Source organism: Myotis daubentonii, chromosome 9 (assembly GCF_963259705.1).
Source record: "Myotis daubentonii chromosome 9, mMyoDau2.1, whole genome shotgun sequence".
Lineage (NCBI taxonomy): Eukaryota > Metazoa > Chordata > Mammalia > Chiroptera > Vespertilionidae > Myotis > Myotis daubentonii.
In genome coordinates this window covers 42,700,331-42,717,336 of record NC_081848.1, presented here as the reverse complement: position 1 = coordinate 42,717,336, position 17,006 = coordinate 42,700,331, and the positions used below count along the sequence as shown (strand labels likewise).

Below are 17,006 nucleotides of genomic sequence, written 5' to 3'. Positions count from 1 at the left end.
ATTGTCAAATTTTAGCTGCAGACCCACAAAGCGGCCTATCTGGAAGAAGGACCCCACTCAAGTGGGGGAAAGCCTCACCCAGCTTACATATCAAGGGGTGCAGAGCCAAGCACCTCCTACCCCAACTCAGGGAGACATGGAATGCTGATCACACCACACACAGGCAAAAGCACAGGACCTTCAAGGATGCATCTGGGTCCAAGTGCACAGAGGCACACACGCAAGCACACTCATAGCGCCCCCAGAGGAATGCAGAGCTGGAAGGGGCTCACCCAGCCAGGAAGTCTTCCAGGAGGGGGCAGATTCCTTCATGGGAAGGAAATTCCAATGGGGCAGGTCCTGCTCTATGCCCAGGGCTCTTTCGGGGCAGCTGTTGTGCCCACAGGCCCAGGTGGGTACCAGAAGGAGGTGGGGGGAGGCATTGTGAAACACTCCAAGGCTCCAGCCAAGGCCCAGCTTCCCTGCCCCTCGAGGAGGGGCAATGTCTCCCCTTCAGGCTCCCGGGCTCAGGTCTGTTAGCTACACTAACCCTCCAAGGCTGGCCCTGGGCCTGCTGAACCACATCCTGTCCCTGGAGTACCTGTTTTGCCCAGCAATGTGGCCCAGACCTTGCTCTGTGACCCAGCCAACCACCAGCCCTCCTGGGGCCTCCCATCAATCCTGTCCTGGGAACCAGGGCAGCCCCACCACCATCAAATGAAAAGGAGGCCTGGCCCCTGTCTGTCCTCTCCCCACTCCCCACCAAGGGGGCTGTCTCTTCTGCTACTTCCTAGTCCGTTGCAGGGCCTGGTTCTCAGACTTCTTGAAAGGGGCAGTTGGGTGTGCATGCTGGGGTGGTGGGTGCAGAGAGCACACGGAGCCTGGCAGCACCTGGGCCACTCACCCCCAAGCAGCCCTGAGGAACTCTCCAGTCATTGTCTGGCACCAGCAGCCAAGGTGTGGCACAGAATCTCTGTTTCTCTAAACTCAGGATCCACTTTGGAAATGTGGAAGCTGGGAATTGGTTGAATCCTTAATGCCTAGGACCTCAGATTCAGAATCCTAAAATTGCAGCTGCTCAACATGGAGAGAGGGAGGGCAGAAGTGGAGAGGGTGGAGAAGCCCCCCACCTCCACCTGCCTCACCTCTCACCTGCCCTGTTGCTGTTCACACCTGGGGCTGATAAACCCAAACCTGGGAGGTCCCAGGAGCTGCTGCTTCCTGCTCCCTCCCTGAAGCTCTGGGGAAGCTGAGTCCATTGAAAGTAAGTGACAGCCCAAGGCCTCTCACTGACATACCAGGGGCTCCTGACTCCAGGCCTGCCTGAGCCCTGGCTCCAAATTATGGTAGGAAGGAAGGGGGAGGGGAGGACACCCAGGCGCAGGGCAATGTCCTCTGGAGTGGTAGGGAAGGTGCCAGAGGAGACCCTGGCACCTATGCGGAAAATATGCTATAGCTCCCTGTCCTGGGGACTGATTCACCCCAGCACTGCATGGCCAGAAGTGGGTAGGTCAGGCTCCCCCAGGGGCGTGGGCAGGTGAGATTCCAGGTGTCCTCCGGCTCCCTGCCCCTGAGAATGGAAACAAGAAGTGGCTGAGAGGTCCCAATCCTCCTCTCCCTCCCCACCTTTGGCTCACAATCTTTACCCTCACAACAGTGAAGATAATGAGAAGGTGGAAGATTTGGCCACATCCCTCCCACCTGGGTTGGGCTCTCTGACCCTGAATCCTCCCCTGGATCCCTCTCACCTTGAGCACCACACTCTTGATCACAGCTGGTCTATGCTTCTTGCCCTCTTAGCTCTGGAACCATTGTTTCCAGGTTTATTCAATTAGTCACTGACACCCAGCTATACCTGATCTCAGTCACCTTGCAAGGAATCCAGGACAAAGACTTGGGCCCTATGACAAGGCAGGTGGGCAGTGTGTGAAGGAACCTTAGGGTATCAAAGTCCCAGGAGGCATGGAGGTGGAACACAGACCTCAGAGGCCTTGACTGGGTGCAGTCCCAGCTCTCCCTTTCCTTGGCTAAAAGACTACAGGCAAGTCACTTCTACTGACGATAGTTTCCTCACCAGCAAAAGGGGGTCTGGGAGAACTACTGTATTCAGCAAAGCCGAGCAGACAGGATGAGAACAGGGAGTAGACCTCAGGAGGTGCTCATCCCAGAGCTGAACCCTTGCGAGTTCATTTCTTGACAGCAACCAGTCCAGTCTGCAAGCAGGATGCCCTTGCAGGCATCCCATCCCCACAGTTGGCCCCAGCAATGACACCTGACCAGGTGGCCCTCCCGTCCCTGCCTGTCACCCCGACTGGGAGTTCCCGAGGTAGGACAGGGTTTGGATCTCCTCTGGCGGAGGAGTGTTCAGGGTTCTTCCTGTGAACCAATAGAAATTCAGACCGTAGCTCTACTACAGAATGGATAATCTTGGGAAAATCAGTTAACCTCTCTGGGCCTCAATTTCTCCATCTGTAAAATAGTCTACCCCATGAGACTATTGTTGAGGGTCAAATGAAATAATTACATAAAATGTGTAGCACAGTGCCTAAACATTTAGGCACATAGTAAGCCTTGTTGGAAGCTGCCCATTGTCTTCACTAGCAGAGAGGTGTGGACAAGGAGCCCAGAATGCTGGTGAACCTTGAGCCCTGGCAAAGGTCAGATCTATGCACCAACTGTTTAATTGAGACAATGGTAGCTGAAGCAATTTCCCGACCAGATAGTCATGTAAATCCTTACTGGAATTGCCTGCCTAAGGGCTATAGGTGTATCCCAAACTGAATAAAAGGATGGCAAGACCTGAGCACAAGTGGAGTCCTTCTTCTTACACTGGGCTCCTGCTTGGCCCCCCAATTTCCAAATTATTATTTCTTGTCTCCTCTCTGTCATTTGCATGCGGCCCTTCTCCAGAGCCCAAACCCTGAACCATGCAGGACGTGGTCATCACATCTGGCACCAAACATGGGGCCTCTGGAGAAGAAGATTTTTGCCTAGAGCAAAGAATGAAGTTTCACCAGACAGGTGGGGAAGAATTCACCATATAGGTGGGGAAATTTGCCGCATGTAAAGCCCACAGTCAGCTGCAGAAGTCGCGATCTGTAAGTAGGGTGGGAACGTCTTTTTTTGAGCCAGGTTAATGGGGCAGAATTTGGTTAAAAAGTAAGAAACTTTATTGTAGACTTCTGGTTTGCATGCTTAAGGAATTAAAGTTTCAGAAGGTATTCTCTTACAGTTTATGCTTGATGTTATAGAACATAACCCTTGGTTTCCTGAAGAAGGTACATTAGATCTTGAATGTTGGCAAAGACTGGGTCAAAATTTGAAAAAAGCTCAGCAGCAGGGGGAAAATTTGCCTCCAACTGTTTCTCCTTGTGAAACATGGTATTGCATTTGCTAGAGCCTTTTAAAGAGGCTAGGAGGATAAACCTCCTCCCCTTGCACCCTCTGCTCCTAAAGAGGAGCAAAAAGAAAAATTGGAGGAATGGCCTTCATGGCCCCCTCCTCCTCCATTGTCCTAATCCTGAAACATTTAACTCGCCGTTAATAGAATCACCTATGCAAAGAGCCATCAGAGAAGGATTGAAGGACATGTCAGTGGAAGAAAGACTTGCTTTTCCTATTATACAGGTGGTTGACCCACAGCTTCCAAATCAGATAATAAAACACCATGAAAAACTTGACTTTAAAATGATAAAGGCCTTCCGGGAAAGCATACTTCAGAACGGCCCGACAGCTCCTTTTACAGGAGAAATTATGAATAACATTTCTGAAGCATTATTAGCTCCTTAGGATTGGTATTCTCTGGCTCGTGCAACTCTGGATGGAGGAGATTATTTACTATGGAAGGGAGAATTTTTGGAGAAATGTCAGGAGCAAGCCCATGCAAACTGCAGGCTGAATGCTCAAATAACTTATGAAATGCTGGCAGGACTGGGACAGTATATTGATGTGCAAAATCAGGCTCAGGAAAAAGTACCATTATCATATTTTAAAATGTGGTTTCTTGTTCAAATCATAAAATACCTAATTTGTTTTGAGGATCGAAAATCTATAATTTCTAAAAAGCCGCTGGATCCTCCACTTCTGATTTAAAAGGCGGCTGGAGAGGGCAGAGCTATCAGCTCTCCCCGCAAAAAAATTCTCTAATGCTTTGATTAAAAATTACTGAAGAATGCGTTGGGATAAGCAAATGTTGGCAAAAATCATTCTAAGAGCTAGTCATTACTTTGGAAAGCAAAATAGAAAAAAATTTCAGAGTCTGTCATTTTATTTGGTTTAATGTGCTTATTGATTAAACATGCCTTTAGTTTAACTGGAAAGAGAAACGTGGCAGAACCACTTATTGAATTTTCCCCCAAAGCAAGCAAGAGGTGGGGAAAGGGAAACACGTGGTGATCCTGTAACATAAACTCCTGAGTGTGCTAGGAAAAGTCTCCTTCTCGCCATGAAAAGTTTTACAAAATTTAGAAATGCGTCTGGGATTTCTGTGCTCGTAAGGAGAGAGGCTAGCTTAAAAACAAATGTGCACAACCGTCCAATTCCAGATATTAGATAGATTTTTGAGCTAAACTTAACTCTCTTTGCAATAGTACAGAATCAAACCCAAAATGTGTTTTCTCAAGAGAAAGATGGCGGAAAGGACACAAAAGAAAGATACCAACTGGTTCTAGCAACAAGATTGGTATTTCCATAATAAAAAGTAGTTTATTTAAATAATAATGGACCGCATTCAAAAGTTAACATTAAAACTGCTAAAAATCAATAAATCATCTGTTATAAAACTTGCTAAAGAAAATGCCTTAAATAATTATAATTGGCTCTAGAACTCAAAATTGTTAAAACACAGATAAATATGAAGGTCCAATAGCCCAGGGGGAAACTAGCTTCGCTCTTTGACATTTAAATAGACCAGGCTAGCCCTAACTGGTTTGGCTCAGTGGATTGAGTGTCGGCCTGTGGACTGAAGGGTCCCAGGTTCGATTCTGGTCAAGGGCATATACCTTGATTGCGGGCACATCCCCAGTAGGGGGCATGCAAAAGGCAGCTGATCGATGTTTCTCTCTCATCGATGTTTCTCTCTCATCGATGTTTCTAACTCTCTATCCCTCTCCCTTCCTCTCTGTAAAAAAATCAATAAAAAATATTTTAAATAAATAAATAAATAAATAAATAAATAAATAAATAGACCAGGCTAGGTCAAACCTGTTTCTCCAGCCAAGGACAAAGCTTTCTGCCCGACCCCCCACCCCCCACCCCCCACCCTGTGGAGACCTCTTAAAGAAAAAATGTGGTCGTTTTAAATTGCGCTAATTTCCCCGCAGCAGTAACCAGCAGAAAGAATATAGCTAATTTGCATTTGAATGACTACAGACTTCCTCCAAACTTGTTTGGCAGCTTAAAACTTTGGGAGTTGGGAGAAACCAAGATGGCGGCATAGGTAAACACCGGAAATTGCTGCCTCCCACAACAAATTCAAAAATACAACTAAAAGACAAAACGGACATCATCCAGCACCACAGGAAGGCTGGATGAGTGGAAATTCTACAACTAGAAGGAAAGAGAAAAGCACATTGAGACTCAGAGGAGATGCCGAAGTGCAGAGGTACAGAGGCGCACACGGCAAGGGCTGGCAACTGAGGACACAGTTGTCTTTTTGAATCAGGAGGGAGTCTCAAGCCCCTGACTGCTCTGAACTCCAGTTCCGGGTGAGTCTCTGGGGACCCAGACTCATTGTTGTGCCCAGATTTCAAGGTTCCCAAGAACCCACAGGGAGCCAGCGAGTCCGATGCAAAAGCAAAGAGTCCTTCATTTCGAACTAGTTCGGCTCCCCGACCACACTCACCAATGCAATGGTAGCCCAGTGGCCAAGAGAGAGCGAGGCCTGATGGGATTGTGGGTTTTATAGTAAGGGCAGGGGAGGGGACTGTGGGCCCCGCCGATTGGCCAGGCGCGAGTCGGGTCTTGTTACACAGGATGTGCTCATCTCTATGGCGCGCACATCCCTTGATTATCATTGGTTAGTCCAGAGAAATCCTGGGCGTGGCCAGCAGAAGCCTGGGCCTCCGGGAAGAAGCCCCCGCCGAGCACATGGCTCTGCCCAAAAATGGAGAACCCAGGGCAAGATGGAGGGCGCAGTCCTCGCCCCCCCCAAGGGCGAGCTGAGCCCGGGCTCCAGGGGCCAGTCCGGTTGCCGGCGGTCCAGCAGATCGGCCAGTCCCAGCCCAGACAGGAAGTCCACGTCCTCCGTCTCGTCCCCGGGGGCACTGGCGATCGCCTCCTCCTCCATCTCCTCGGGCAAGGGCACATGCCCCGCCCCGCCGCCGCTGCCACGTGGGTCCGGTCCGGGGGCGGCGGGCGGGTGGCAGCCTGCGCCGGGCTCCTGCCGTGAGCTGGGGAGTCGGTGCCCAAGGCCGCCAGCAGCGTGGTCAGGCTGTGCCTCATGGAGCCCGGCAGCCGGCCCACGTAGGCCCCGCGACGACTCGCCCTTTCACTCATAAGGAGAGAAACTGGACTGTCTGGCAGCGGGCAGAACTCGGAACTCGCGGGCGGCTTTCTCTCAAAGGTGCTTGCAGCGATTACCAGGACACTGAGACGCGGGGCCCCTTAGGGCAGGGCTGTGAATCAGCCATAGCTGCTTGCTCCGGCCTGTTGATTCCCTGGGTCCCCGCCCCACCCAAGCTGCTGCAGAGGCTTTTGCATATGAATGCCCTGGCCCTTTGCAATCTGAAAATTACCTAACAAACTGCAGCTGGGCCAGACAGACCCAGAACTTCCAAAAGAAGGCCCAAGGCCCCACAGCAGCTTGCACTGCTTCACAGCTGGGCCTCATTTGGGCACCTCCAAACCCCAAACAAGGAAGGGGAATCTGCAGATTTCCTCGTAGCTCCTGCTAGGTAGCCTCAGGCAGAGGCTAAATTAGCACCTCCTTAGATCCAAGAGCCAGTGTACGCAGTGGTCAGAGTGGGACCATCCAGATTACAACTCCTCAGATCCATAAGGGACACACTCAGGGGGCAGACTCAGTGAGCACCAAAGCTCCAATGAAGGAAGTCTTGCCTCATAAGGGTGTCTCCAGCACAGAAGTTCTCCCACCATAGACACAGCTGATTCTCACAGCCAATTGGCCTGGAGGTCAATTCCTCCCAGTGATAACTACAACAATCAAGGCTTAACTACAAGACTGTGCACAAAGCCCACAAAGGGGTGCACCAAGAGTGTCCACCTCAGGTAAGTGAGGAGGCTGAGCCACTGGGCTCTATAGGACACCTAGCACACAAAGCCACTCTATCAACACAGGGAAGCATAAAAAATCCGGAGACAAAGAAACAGGTCACAAATGACAGAAATGGAGAAAAGCAAACGACTGGATATAGAGTTCAAAACCACACTTTTAAGGTTTTTCAAGAACTTTCTAGAAACCGCCGATAAATTTAGTAAGACCCTCAAAAAGTCTGGTGAGACCGCCGATAAATGTAGTGAGACCCTCAAGAAATCTAGTGAGACCCTCGAGGTTATGAAAAGGACCAACTAGAAATTAAGCATACACTGACTGAAATAAAGGATATTATGCAGAGTTCCAACAGCAGACTAGAGTATCGCAAGAATCAAGTCAAAGATTTGAAATACGAAGAAGCAAAAAACACCCAACCAGAAAAGCAAAATGAAAAAAGAATCCAAAAATACGAAGATAGTGTAAGGAGCCTCTGGGACAGCTTCAAGCGCACCAACATCAGAATTATAGGGGTGCCAGAAGAAGAGAGAGAGCAAAATATTGAAAACCTATTTGAAGAAATAATGACAGAAAACTTCCCCTACCTGGTGAAAGAAATAGACTTACAAGTCCAGGAAGCACAAAGAACCCCAAACAAAAGGAATCCAAAGAGGACCACATCAAGACATATCATAATTAAAATGCCAAGAGCAAAAGGCAAAGAGAGAATCCTAAAAGCAGCAAGAGAAAAGACAGTCAATTACCTACAATGGAGTACCCATACAACTGTCAGCTGATTTCTCAACAGAAACTTTGCAGGCCAGAAGGGAGTGGCAAGAAATATTCAAAGTGATGAATACCAAGAACCTACAACCAAGATTACTTTACCCAGCAAAGGTATCATTCAGAATTGAAGGTCAGATAAAGAGCTTCACAGATAAGAAAAAGCTAAAGGAGTTCATCATCACCAAACCAGTATTATATGAAATGCTGAAAGGTATATTTTAAGAAGAGGAAGAAGAAGAAAAAGGTAAAGATACAAATTATGAACAACAAATACACATCTATCAACAAGTGAATCTAAAAATCAAGTGAATAAAGAATCTGATGAACAGAATGAACTGGTGATTATAATAGAATCAGGGGCATAGAAAGGGAATGGACTGACTATTCTTGGGGGGGAAAGGGGTGAGGGGGATGCAGGAAGAGACCAGACAAAAACTGTGTACCTATGGATGAGGACAGTGGTGGGGCGGTGAGTGCGGAGGGTGGGGTGGGAACCGGTGGAGGGGAGTTATGGGGGGGAAAAAGAGGAACAACTGTAATAATCTGAACAATAAAGATTTAATTTAAAAAAAAAACTTTGGGAGTTTACTAAATTAATTAAATAATAAAATTTTTAAAGATTTAGGTATTTTCAAATGACAAAATACTAAAATGTTAATCTAAATTTGACTCATGAAAAATGTAGAGGATAGAATTGAATTTGTTTTGTTTTGTTTTGTTTTGTTTTTTTAATTATATTTCGTCTCTGGACTCTTTTTTTTATATATATATATATTTTATTGATTTTTTACAGAGAGAAAAGGAGAGAGATAGAGAGCTAGAAACATCGATGAGAGAGAAACATCGATCAGCTGCCTCCTGCACATCTCCTACTGGGGATGTGCCCGCAACCCAGGTACCTGCCCTTGACCGGAATCGAACCTGGGACCTTTTAGTCCGCAGGCCGACTCTCCATCCACTGAGCCAAACCGGTTCTGGCTGAATTTGTTAATTAAGTATGTCTTGTATTTTTAAAAAATACATGAAGTTATTATTAATCTGAATATTTAACTTGCCACCATAAAATTTAAGACTTCTAAAAATTTTAAATTCAACTTAAATTGGGAGAAATCATATAGTTGTGGTAAAATTTCAACCTAATCTAGTTTAAAATAAAGAGGATTATTCTGTGATCTGAACCAAATTTTTAATACAAAAACCAGCTTAAATATAATTGATATCTTTTAAGATAATTATAAAAATATATAATCTTTAAATTACACACACACACACACACACACACACATATATATATATATATATATATATATATATATATATATATATATATATATACACACACATATATATACACACATATATATATATTTGATGATCTTTCCAAGTTAAATTTTAAGACTTTAACCAAGAATAACTTTCGGACATTTCATGGGCCCTGAAATGTTTTCAAAGGTTTGTTCTCTCTTAAAAGAAATATTTTTAAATTAAGCCAATTTAGTATACTTGAAATTATGTGGAAAGCTTTATCAAATAAAAATTAATAAATATATTTTACTTATATACCTATATTTTATACGTTATGAAGGTTTTGGCCTCTGAGGAAGGGCAAAACAAAATTAATTCTTAAGTAAAAGCCAAAGAATTCAACAGCAGAATTTTAAATAAGAATTTTAAGACAAAAAGCCCCTAGCAGCCTCCATTTTAAATAGGTTGGGGGTGGGGCAACATATGTGCCTCATGGATCAAACATATAAATTTACTTGCTTTGCCTTTTTAATAAAGATACCTACTTTAATTACTTTACAAATTAGCTTTTTAAATTATAACCAAGGTTTCATATAATTTCAGCTAAATGAGAAGCCAATATTTTTATAAGCAGTTGGATCCTAGTGAAGTCTTCTAAGAAAGTTACTGAGACCTCCCATAATCCCTGTATATGCAAATAAGCCAAAGGGAATACTCTTTAAAAGTAAAATTCTAAGCTTAATAAAAAGGAGAAATTTTAAAATTTTGAAATCTCTTCCACTAATATTTACAGAGTTAACTGAAAATTGTTATTCAAGCACTAAATCTGATCATTACTAGTAGTCACCATGATTATAAGGGAAGTCGTTTAATGACTACATGGCCTGGCAGTATTAGTAAGCATCAAGAAGCAACCATGTTTGTTATATTTGTTGTTTGGTGTAAAAAAGAAAGATAAAGACTTTTAAAAGAAACTCTCTAAGTGTGGCCTAAAAATTACTCTGGAAGGAAGTAAAGAGAGGTCCCCTTCAAACATCTGAAGAACTGTAATTAAAAGTCAATATATTGGGCCTCAAAAAGAAAAGTAAATATTTGTATTTTTGCCTCCCTAAACAAAGTTTATGTAAAATTACTCAAAGACTAATAGCAGAAATTTAGTTAGTGTCATTTATTGTCCACAGCCAAGGACAAGTAAAATTTAAAAATCAGCCTTATTTCAGACTAATTTAAATTGGCAAATTTAAATAAATAAATATTCACGAAATTTAGTTGTACTGGTCAGGAAACTATTCTTAAGCATTAACTAGGTTTTTATTGATGGTTCATCTCATAGTAAACTTGCTTAACATGCAATGAATCCAAACCAGTCATATTTCTGTGCATACAATTAAAAGCTATCAAGACTGCATTGCAGGATTTCCAAAAGCCTTTTAATATTATTTAAATAAAAAAAATAAAAAAGAAGAAGGGGGATAGTGGAATAATCCCCTGTGAGTAAATTACATCAAGAAAATTTTTTACTTTGAAAATTATTTTTCACTTGTAATGCTGAAGACAAGACAGCCATGAAAACACATTTGGTGTCAAAATAAGCCAAAGGAAAATGGTTTGGGCACAATGAAAGGAAAGGATCCCAAGTCTAGTTTATAGAAAAGATTCCTTTATTAACCTTTGGTTGAGAATATGCTTGTATATTTCCAGAAAACTCCTCCAAGCCCGTGTGGATTCCCGCAAGAAATATTAAACTTCAACATGGATCCGAGGGAGGAACTAGCCAGGTTAATGAGGACCCTGCACCTGGAGCCACACCTTGTAGCTTCGGACAATCTCAGCCACAGATAACAGCAACCCCGGGCAACCCTCTGAAGATAAGGAGTGGGAGGAGGACAAGGCGGACGGCAAACAGTCCAGAGGTCACCTGGGGCATGTTGAAGACAACAGTCCAGAAAGCTGAGTGAATTTGTGAAGAGACCAAAACTCAAGAACACCTGAGAAAGTCTTTCTTGCCATGCTGTGCGGTAATTTTACCAGGGGCAAATGGGGAAGTATTTTGGACTTATGTTCCTGACCCTCCATGGGTAAGACCCCTGCCTAATGTAGTCACCAATAATACCAAACACCTTGGTCATCCAGGAGGACCATGGGTGGGGCAAGAAAGTTTATGGGCAAAGTATAATTACATGGGTGCTTCCCTTTTGTATGACACAGAGTCAAACCACTGCTCCTTTGTGTGTAAAATTAAAGAGAGGCATCTGGCTTGCATGGACACCAAAGGATGGGGAGGCAAAAGCCCAAATACGTCTACTATCACTACTTGCTCCAGGGAGAGGTGCAGAAAATGTAACTGTACTAAGACACCACCACTCCCAGACTAAGCCATTATGTAAAAAGTCTTGTGAATGGCACCCCACCGAGGAAGAAATTAATTGGCAAGACTGTTACAGTGATTACCCTACCACCAGCAAACTTAGTAACAGTTTTTCCTTTGTGGATTAGAGCCCCTATGGGTCTGCGTATAGTAACAATTGCACCCTAAAATGGAAGGGGAACGCATCCTATCTATATGTTGATGCAAATCACTCCATCTCATGGCATGGAGGAGGACTTGTTGGATCCCAATTACAACATGACAACTGGCCCCTACAAAATACGCAATGGAAATCAGCTGCTGCACTTGCACCTATTAAATGGTATAGTTTTAATTATAGCTCAGATCATTCCATTTGTACCTTATGGGGAACTCCCAATAAGAGAGTATTTGCCACCGCCTGTGTGTTTGATCCGTTTGTACTCCTCTCAGGCCCCATCCAGATGTGCCTTAATGCTACAAGCCATCTGTCCGAGGTGTCATGCACAGGCTGTATACTATCCCATTGTATTCCCTCATGATTTTAAAACAACCAGCTTTCGCTTGGGTTCCTACTAACCTAACCGAGCCTTGGGAATCTCATCAAACCTACCAACTGATACATGATCTGGTAAAAATATTAAAAAGACAAAAAAGATTTCTTGGAATGTTAATTGCAAGAATCTTTGCCCTCGTAATTTTACTTACTTCTGTGGGCATTGCTGCTTCATCCATGGTACAAACTGTTCAACCTTCTCAGTTTGTATGACATGTTAAGGAAAATGTAACTAAGACCTTGTCTATGCAAAAAAGAATTAACAGCCAGTTTGAGATTGAATTGTCGGCACTAAAGTCTACAGTCTTATGAATGGGTGATAAAATCCATAGCTTAGAGCAAAGAATATCCTTGCAGTGTCATTATAATTTTTCCCAGATTTGTGTTACCCCCATTCCCTATAATAATACCTTACACCCTTGGGAATCAATAAAAAATCACCTTCTTGGTGCTTGGGGTAAAGGTAACACAACCCTTGATATTTTAGAATTACAGCAGCATATTGTACAGTTATCCCAGGCAAACTTACAAACTAATTCCTTGGATACCTGGCAGTAATTTAAAAAGGACATGAAAGAATTTAACCCCTTCCACTGGATAGCCCTGCATTAGCCTCTCAGCATAACCACTGTTGCTTGTCTCATTTTTGTTCTCATATGTTTATTTCTAGCCTGCAGATGCAGAATGAAGAGCCTTAAAAGGACTTGAACCCTTTAGGCGGCATTCACTTTTTAAGATTTATTAAGGAAAAGAAAAGGGGGAGATGTTGAAAGCTGCCCATTGTCTTCACTAGCAGAGAGGTGTGGACCAGGAGCCCAGAACGCTGGTGAACCTTGAGCCCTGGCAAAGTCAAGACAATGGTAGCTGAAGCAATTTCCCGACCAGATAGTCATATAAATCCTTACTGATAAGATAGTCTGCCTGTTACTAGAACTGCCTGCTTAAGGGGTATAGGTGTATCCCAAACTGAATAAAAGGATGGCAAGACCTGAGCACAAGTGGAGTCCTTCCTCTTGCGTTGGGCTCCCGCCTGGCCCCCCAATTTCCAAATTATTATTTCTTGTCTCGTCTCTGTCATTTGCACGTGGCCCTTTTCCAGAGCCCAAACCTGAACCATGCGGGACGTGGGTCATCACAAAGCTTCTTAGAAACAGTAGCTACCACTACTATCATTACTACTATTAAATAATAATTTGGTTATTAAATTGGTCACTTAACTCCATATCCCCTCCCAGCTACTCTGATTGTCCCAATGGTTTAGAACAGATGTCCTGATTATAGAATACACTTCCCCCTTCTGACCATACTCCAAAGGATGAGCCAGAGAGAAATTCCACAGAAAGGTCATGCAGAAGACCAACCATGTACTGCCCCCCACCCCCAGGCCGTCCCTGACACCTGGGGTCATCTGTCTCCCTGGGTTAGGACTGTCCTCCCCAGAGCCTTGGTTGGAATGTACAGGTCTGGGGATCCAACAGGGGTGGGCTAAGTGGACAAGATGTCCTCTCTGATCAGGGCTGGGGGCACTCAGGAGTTAGCAGCAAGCCCTGTGTTTTATGGGGAGTGCATTTATAGGGGATCTCTGAGGGGCCCCATATCCTCCTATTCAGACCCTTGGAGCCACCCTTCGTGCAGAACCCCTTCCTGAAACATCAAACACTCCTCTGTGCAGGGCTGTGGAAGGGATGAGTCCAGCCTGCCTGAGACCAGAGGAGGGGGTGAAAGTGGCCACCTAAGGGACTGGACTCTGCTCCTGAGGGAGAGGGGCCAGGTCTGCTTGGCTGAGGTCATACCCTGCTGCCTTGGACACCAACTAGGGGAAAGCCCCTTCCTGACTGGGACCCTGGACTGAGCTCAAGGGGTGAGGTCAGGCTATGGGAAGGGAAATCAGGCTGAAAGCGGGGGCGGGGGGGGGGGGGCTGGAAGTGGGGGATCCTGGATCCTGATCCTGCTTCTACCACTGATTGGCTGTAACCTTGAGCAAGTGACTTTGCCTCTCTGGGCCTCATCTGTAGACTGCAACCTAACTCCTAAGGTTGGTTGGCTGGTTAACGTACATAAAATTGCCTGCAAGGGTGCTGTGTGCATGTTTGCTGACGCTGTCATCCTCGCTGATGTCATTACTCAGCTGTCTCTGAGTTTCTTCCCCTTTTACTGGAGAGTGAGCTTGTCTCATGGAATGATGTAAAGTTGGTAAAGTAACAAATGCGTAGTGTCAGGCACACTGTAGTACTTAAATCAAGGAGGGCACCCTTCCTTTCTCTCTCCTTTCCCAGAGAGGAGCCAGACTATGAATCCGAGTCAAGGCTGACCCCCACCAGCGCTCTCTGTGTCCAATCCCTGGCCCTTGGCCTCAGTCTCCCCATCTGTGAAAAAAGCTTCTGGGCCAAGAGGTCTCTGACTGTCCATGGCCATATGTGCTCCAGCCTCCTTCTCCCCTCCATTCTCTCCTTCCCTCTCCATTTCCAGCTCACGTCCACTACATCCCCTCCTACTGCAAAGAGAACCCTTGGAGCCCTAAAGAGACTGCTGGTGGGCAACGGGAACCAGCCCTCAAGGAGCCCAGGGCCCATTCAAGGCCTCCAAGGGTTAAGATCCAGAGTGAAGGGGGGTGTGGGGGAGAGGCAGGGAGAGGCCTGGAGCCCAGGGCCTGCCTCCCCTCCCCCTGCCCTGGGAACAGAAGCTACTTGTTTGGGCATCAGCCGGCTGGCTTTGAGCTTGGCCAAAGGGAGAATGGGGTGGGGAGGGGAGAGGGCCCTGGAGAGCAGAGGGGACTCCCTTCTTCCAGCCAATGGGCAAGTCCATCACTAGCCCCTAGGACTCTCAGAGGTCCCTTACCGCTATAAACTGACCCCTTCCCCCAGGTTCTGCCGTTTCTTCATTCAAACACTCACTGCTGGGGGCAGGATTTAGACTCAGGCCCAGCTCTAGCCCACGACCAGGCTCTTTTTGGAGCATGGGACCAGGGCTATCACCCCATCCTACAGATGGGGAAATGAAGGCTCTGAGGAACTGAGCCAGGAACTAAGAAGTCTGGGGACTTGTTACTTTATTAACATAGGGTTTGGTGGCAGCACAGGGACTGCCCCACATCCCTGACATTCCCATACCTCTGCAAACCCCTTCCCCACAGAGCTCCAAGGAGGCCCTTGCTAAGCTGAGCCACTACACAGGCCTAAAAGGCTGGGCAGCAATAAGCAGCCCACCTGTGAAGTCCCAAAGGATCTAGGAGATTTGGAGGGGTGAAAACTTAGGGGACGGAGGATGGTGGGGAGACAAGCAACCTGAACGAAGGGCTGAGGCTTGATGTATGGAAAAGCATGACTGGAACCCGACAGGCAGTGGAGGTGAGGCTGGGGTCAAGTGGGGAATGCCCCAATGAAGCTTGGGTACAATCTGGGCCCCTGGTGGCCTCTGCCAATTTCCACCTCCCTAGTTGTCAGGACTCTGCCTGGATCGGCCCCCTCTTGCCCTACTCCTGTGAGCAAATGGCAAATGGGGAGGCAGAGTTCCCAGGTCAGAGTCTGGACAATCCCAAACCCATGGGACACGGGCATGAGTTCTCTCTACACCCTGCCCTTGCTACCCCTTCGTGCCATACCCATCTCCTCAGCATTCCTCAAATATGCCATGCAAGTTCCTGCCCTTGCACAAGCTATGCCCTCCTCTGGAGGGTCCTTATCCTTGGGAATTGACAACTGCTGAGGCCCGTTCCAGTCATCTCCCCCTGGGTCTTCAAGACTTCCCGTCCCTCATTCCATCTCAGTGCCAGTCTAGACCTGTCTTTGTGACTCTGCTGGTATCCTTCTACCCTGTAATGAGCTTACTGGGAGGTCTCCCCTAGCCCGGCACTCTGCTCTCTGAGACAGGCATCCTGGGTGCCTGTCTGGACCTGGGTGCTCAGTCATATCGAGTACCTCCCCGAGTACCTCTACACATCGGACCCTGTAGCCCTCCCCACGCCCCAAGCCTGGGGATCAGGGAAGGATTCCAGGACAGTTTTGGGGGAGGGGGTGCATATGCCAGAAGTCATGTTGTGATGGCTTTTGACCTAAGTTCCCCAGCAACAAAAACACCTCTGGCGATCTGAAACCAAACACCCACCCCATGCCCCCCAGGCTGCACTCCAAGTCTGCTCTCTCCAGGCCCAATTACTCACTCCAGGCGTGACCCCATTCAATGTGAACACAAACCTCCTTTCTTTCCCCAACAATTGGGCCAGGTAGGGGCTCTTGGGAGGCCATGCCACCATTTACCGGTGGGGAATTGGGGCAGAGACAGGAAGTAGTCTTCCCAAGGTCACTGCCCAGGTCCTGGGCATAGGGTCGTAGCAATGTGCAGAGCTGTCGGGGTCTCCGCGGTCAACGAGGTGCGAGCCTTCATTTCACAGATGAGAAAAGCAAGGCGTCCGACCAGGGCTAGCTCCGATCCCCAGAGCCTTCCTGCCAGAGGGTGAGGGCTGGAAGCCCTGTCCCGCCGGTTCGCCCTTCTCTCTACGGTCTCTGGCCCGACGGCGCACCGTCGAGAAGCCACCGCCACCCCCACCGCGAGACCGGAGAACAGACCACGCAACCTGCAGAAACACCCGCGGAAGTAGGTGTCAGGCACAGCATCGCCGCGGGGCCTCGGCGTTCCCTTCTGCGGAATGGGAAAACTCCGGGCCACATCTGGGGAAGGAGCGGGAACGGGGATGCCCCGGCAGCCTCACTGACCTGCTCTGAGCCAAGACCACGAGGAGACCCGGTTCCGGCACCGGCACCGCCACGCTCCCGCCGCAGCAGCGAACTCGCAGCCTCAGGCCGGGCGCGCCCACCCCACCGGGCGCTTCCGCCCGCCCACGTGACGCCCTGGGAGGGGAGGGCGGGGTCTGCGCGTGGCCACGC

The 17,006-nt window shown here is 47.2% G+C and overlaps 1 protein-coding gene across 2 annotated transcripts in view; it reads right to left on the bottom strand.

Moving 5' to 3' along the window:
* The window catches only part of ARAP1 (ArfGAP with RhoGAP domain, ankyrin repeat and PH domain 1), a 71,635-nt gene extending 54,656 nt beyond the window's left edge, over positions 1–16,979 (bottom strand). The window contains exon 1 of one of the 2 annotated variants that reach the window (XM_059708544.1): positions 16,836–16,979. The gene's annotated coding sequence lies outside the window, so the exon portion shown is untranslated. The remainder of the gene's footprint in view (positions 1–16,835) is intronic. The other variant, XM_059708546.1, reaches the window with a different exon arrangement.
* Between the last annotated feature and the right edge of the window lie 27 nt (positions 16,980–17,006).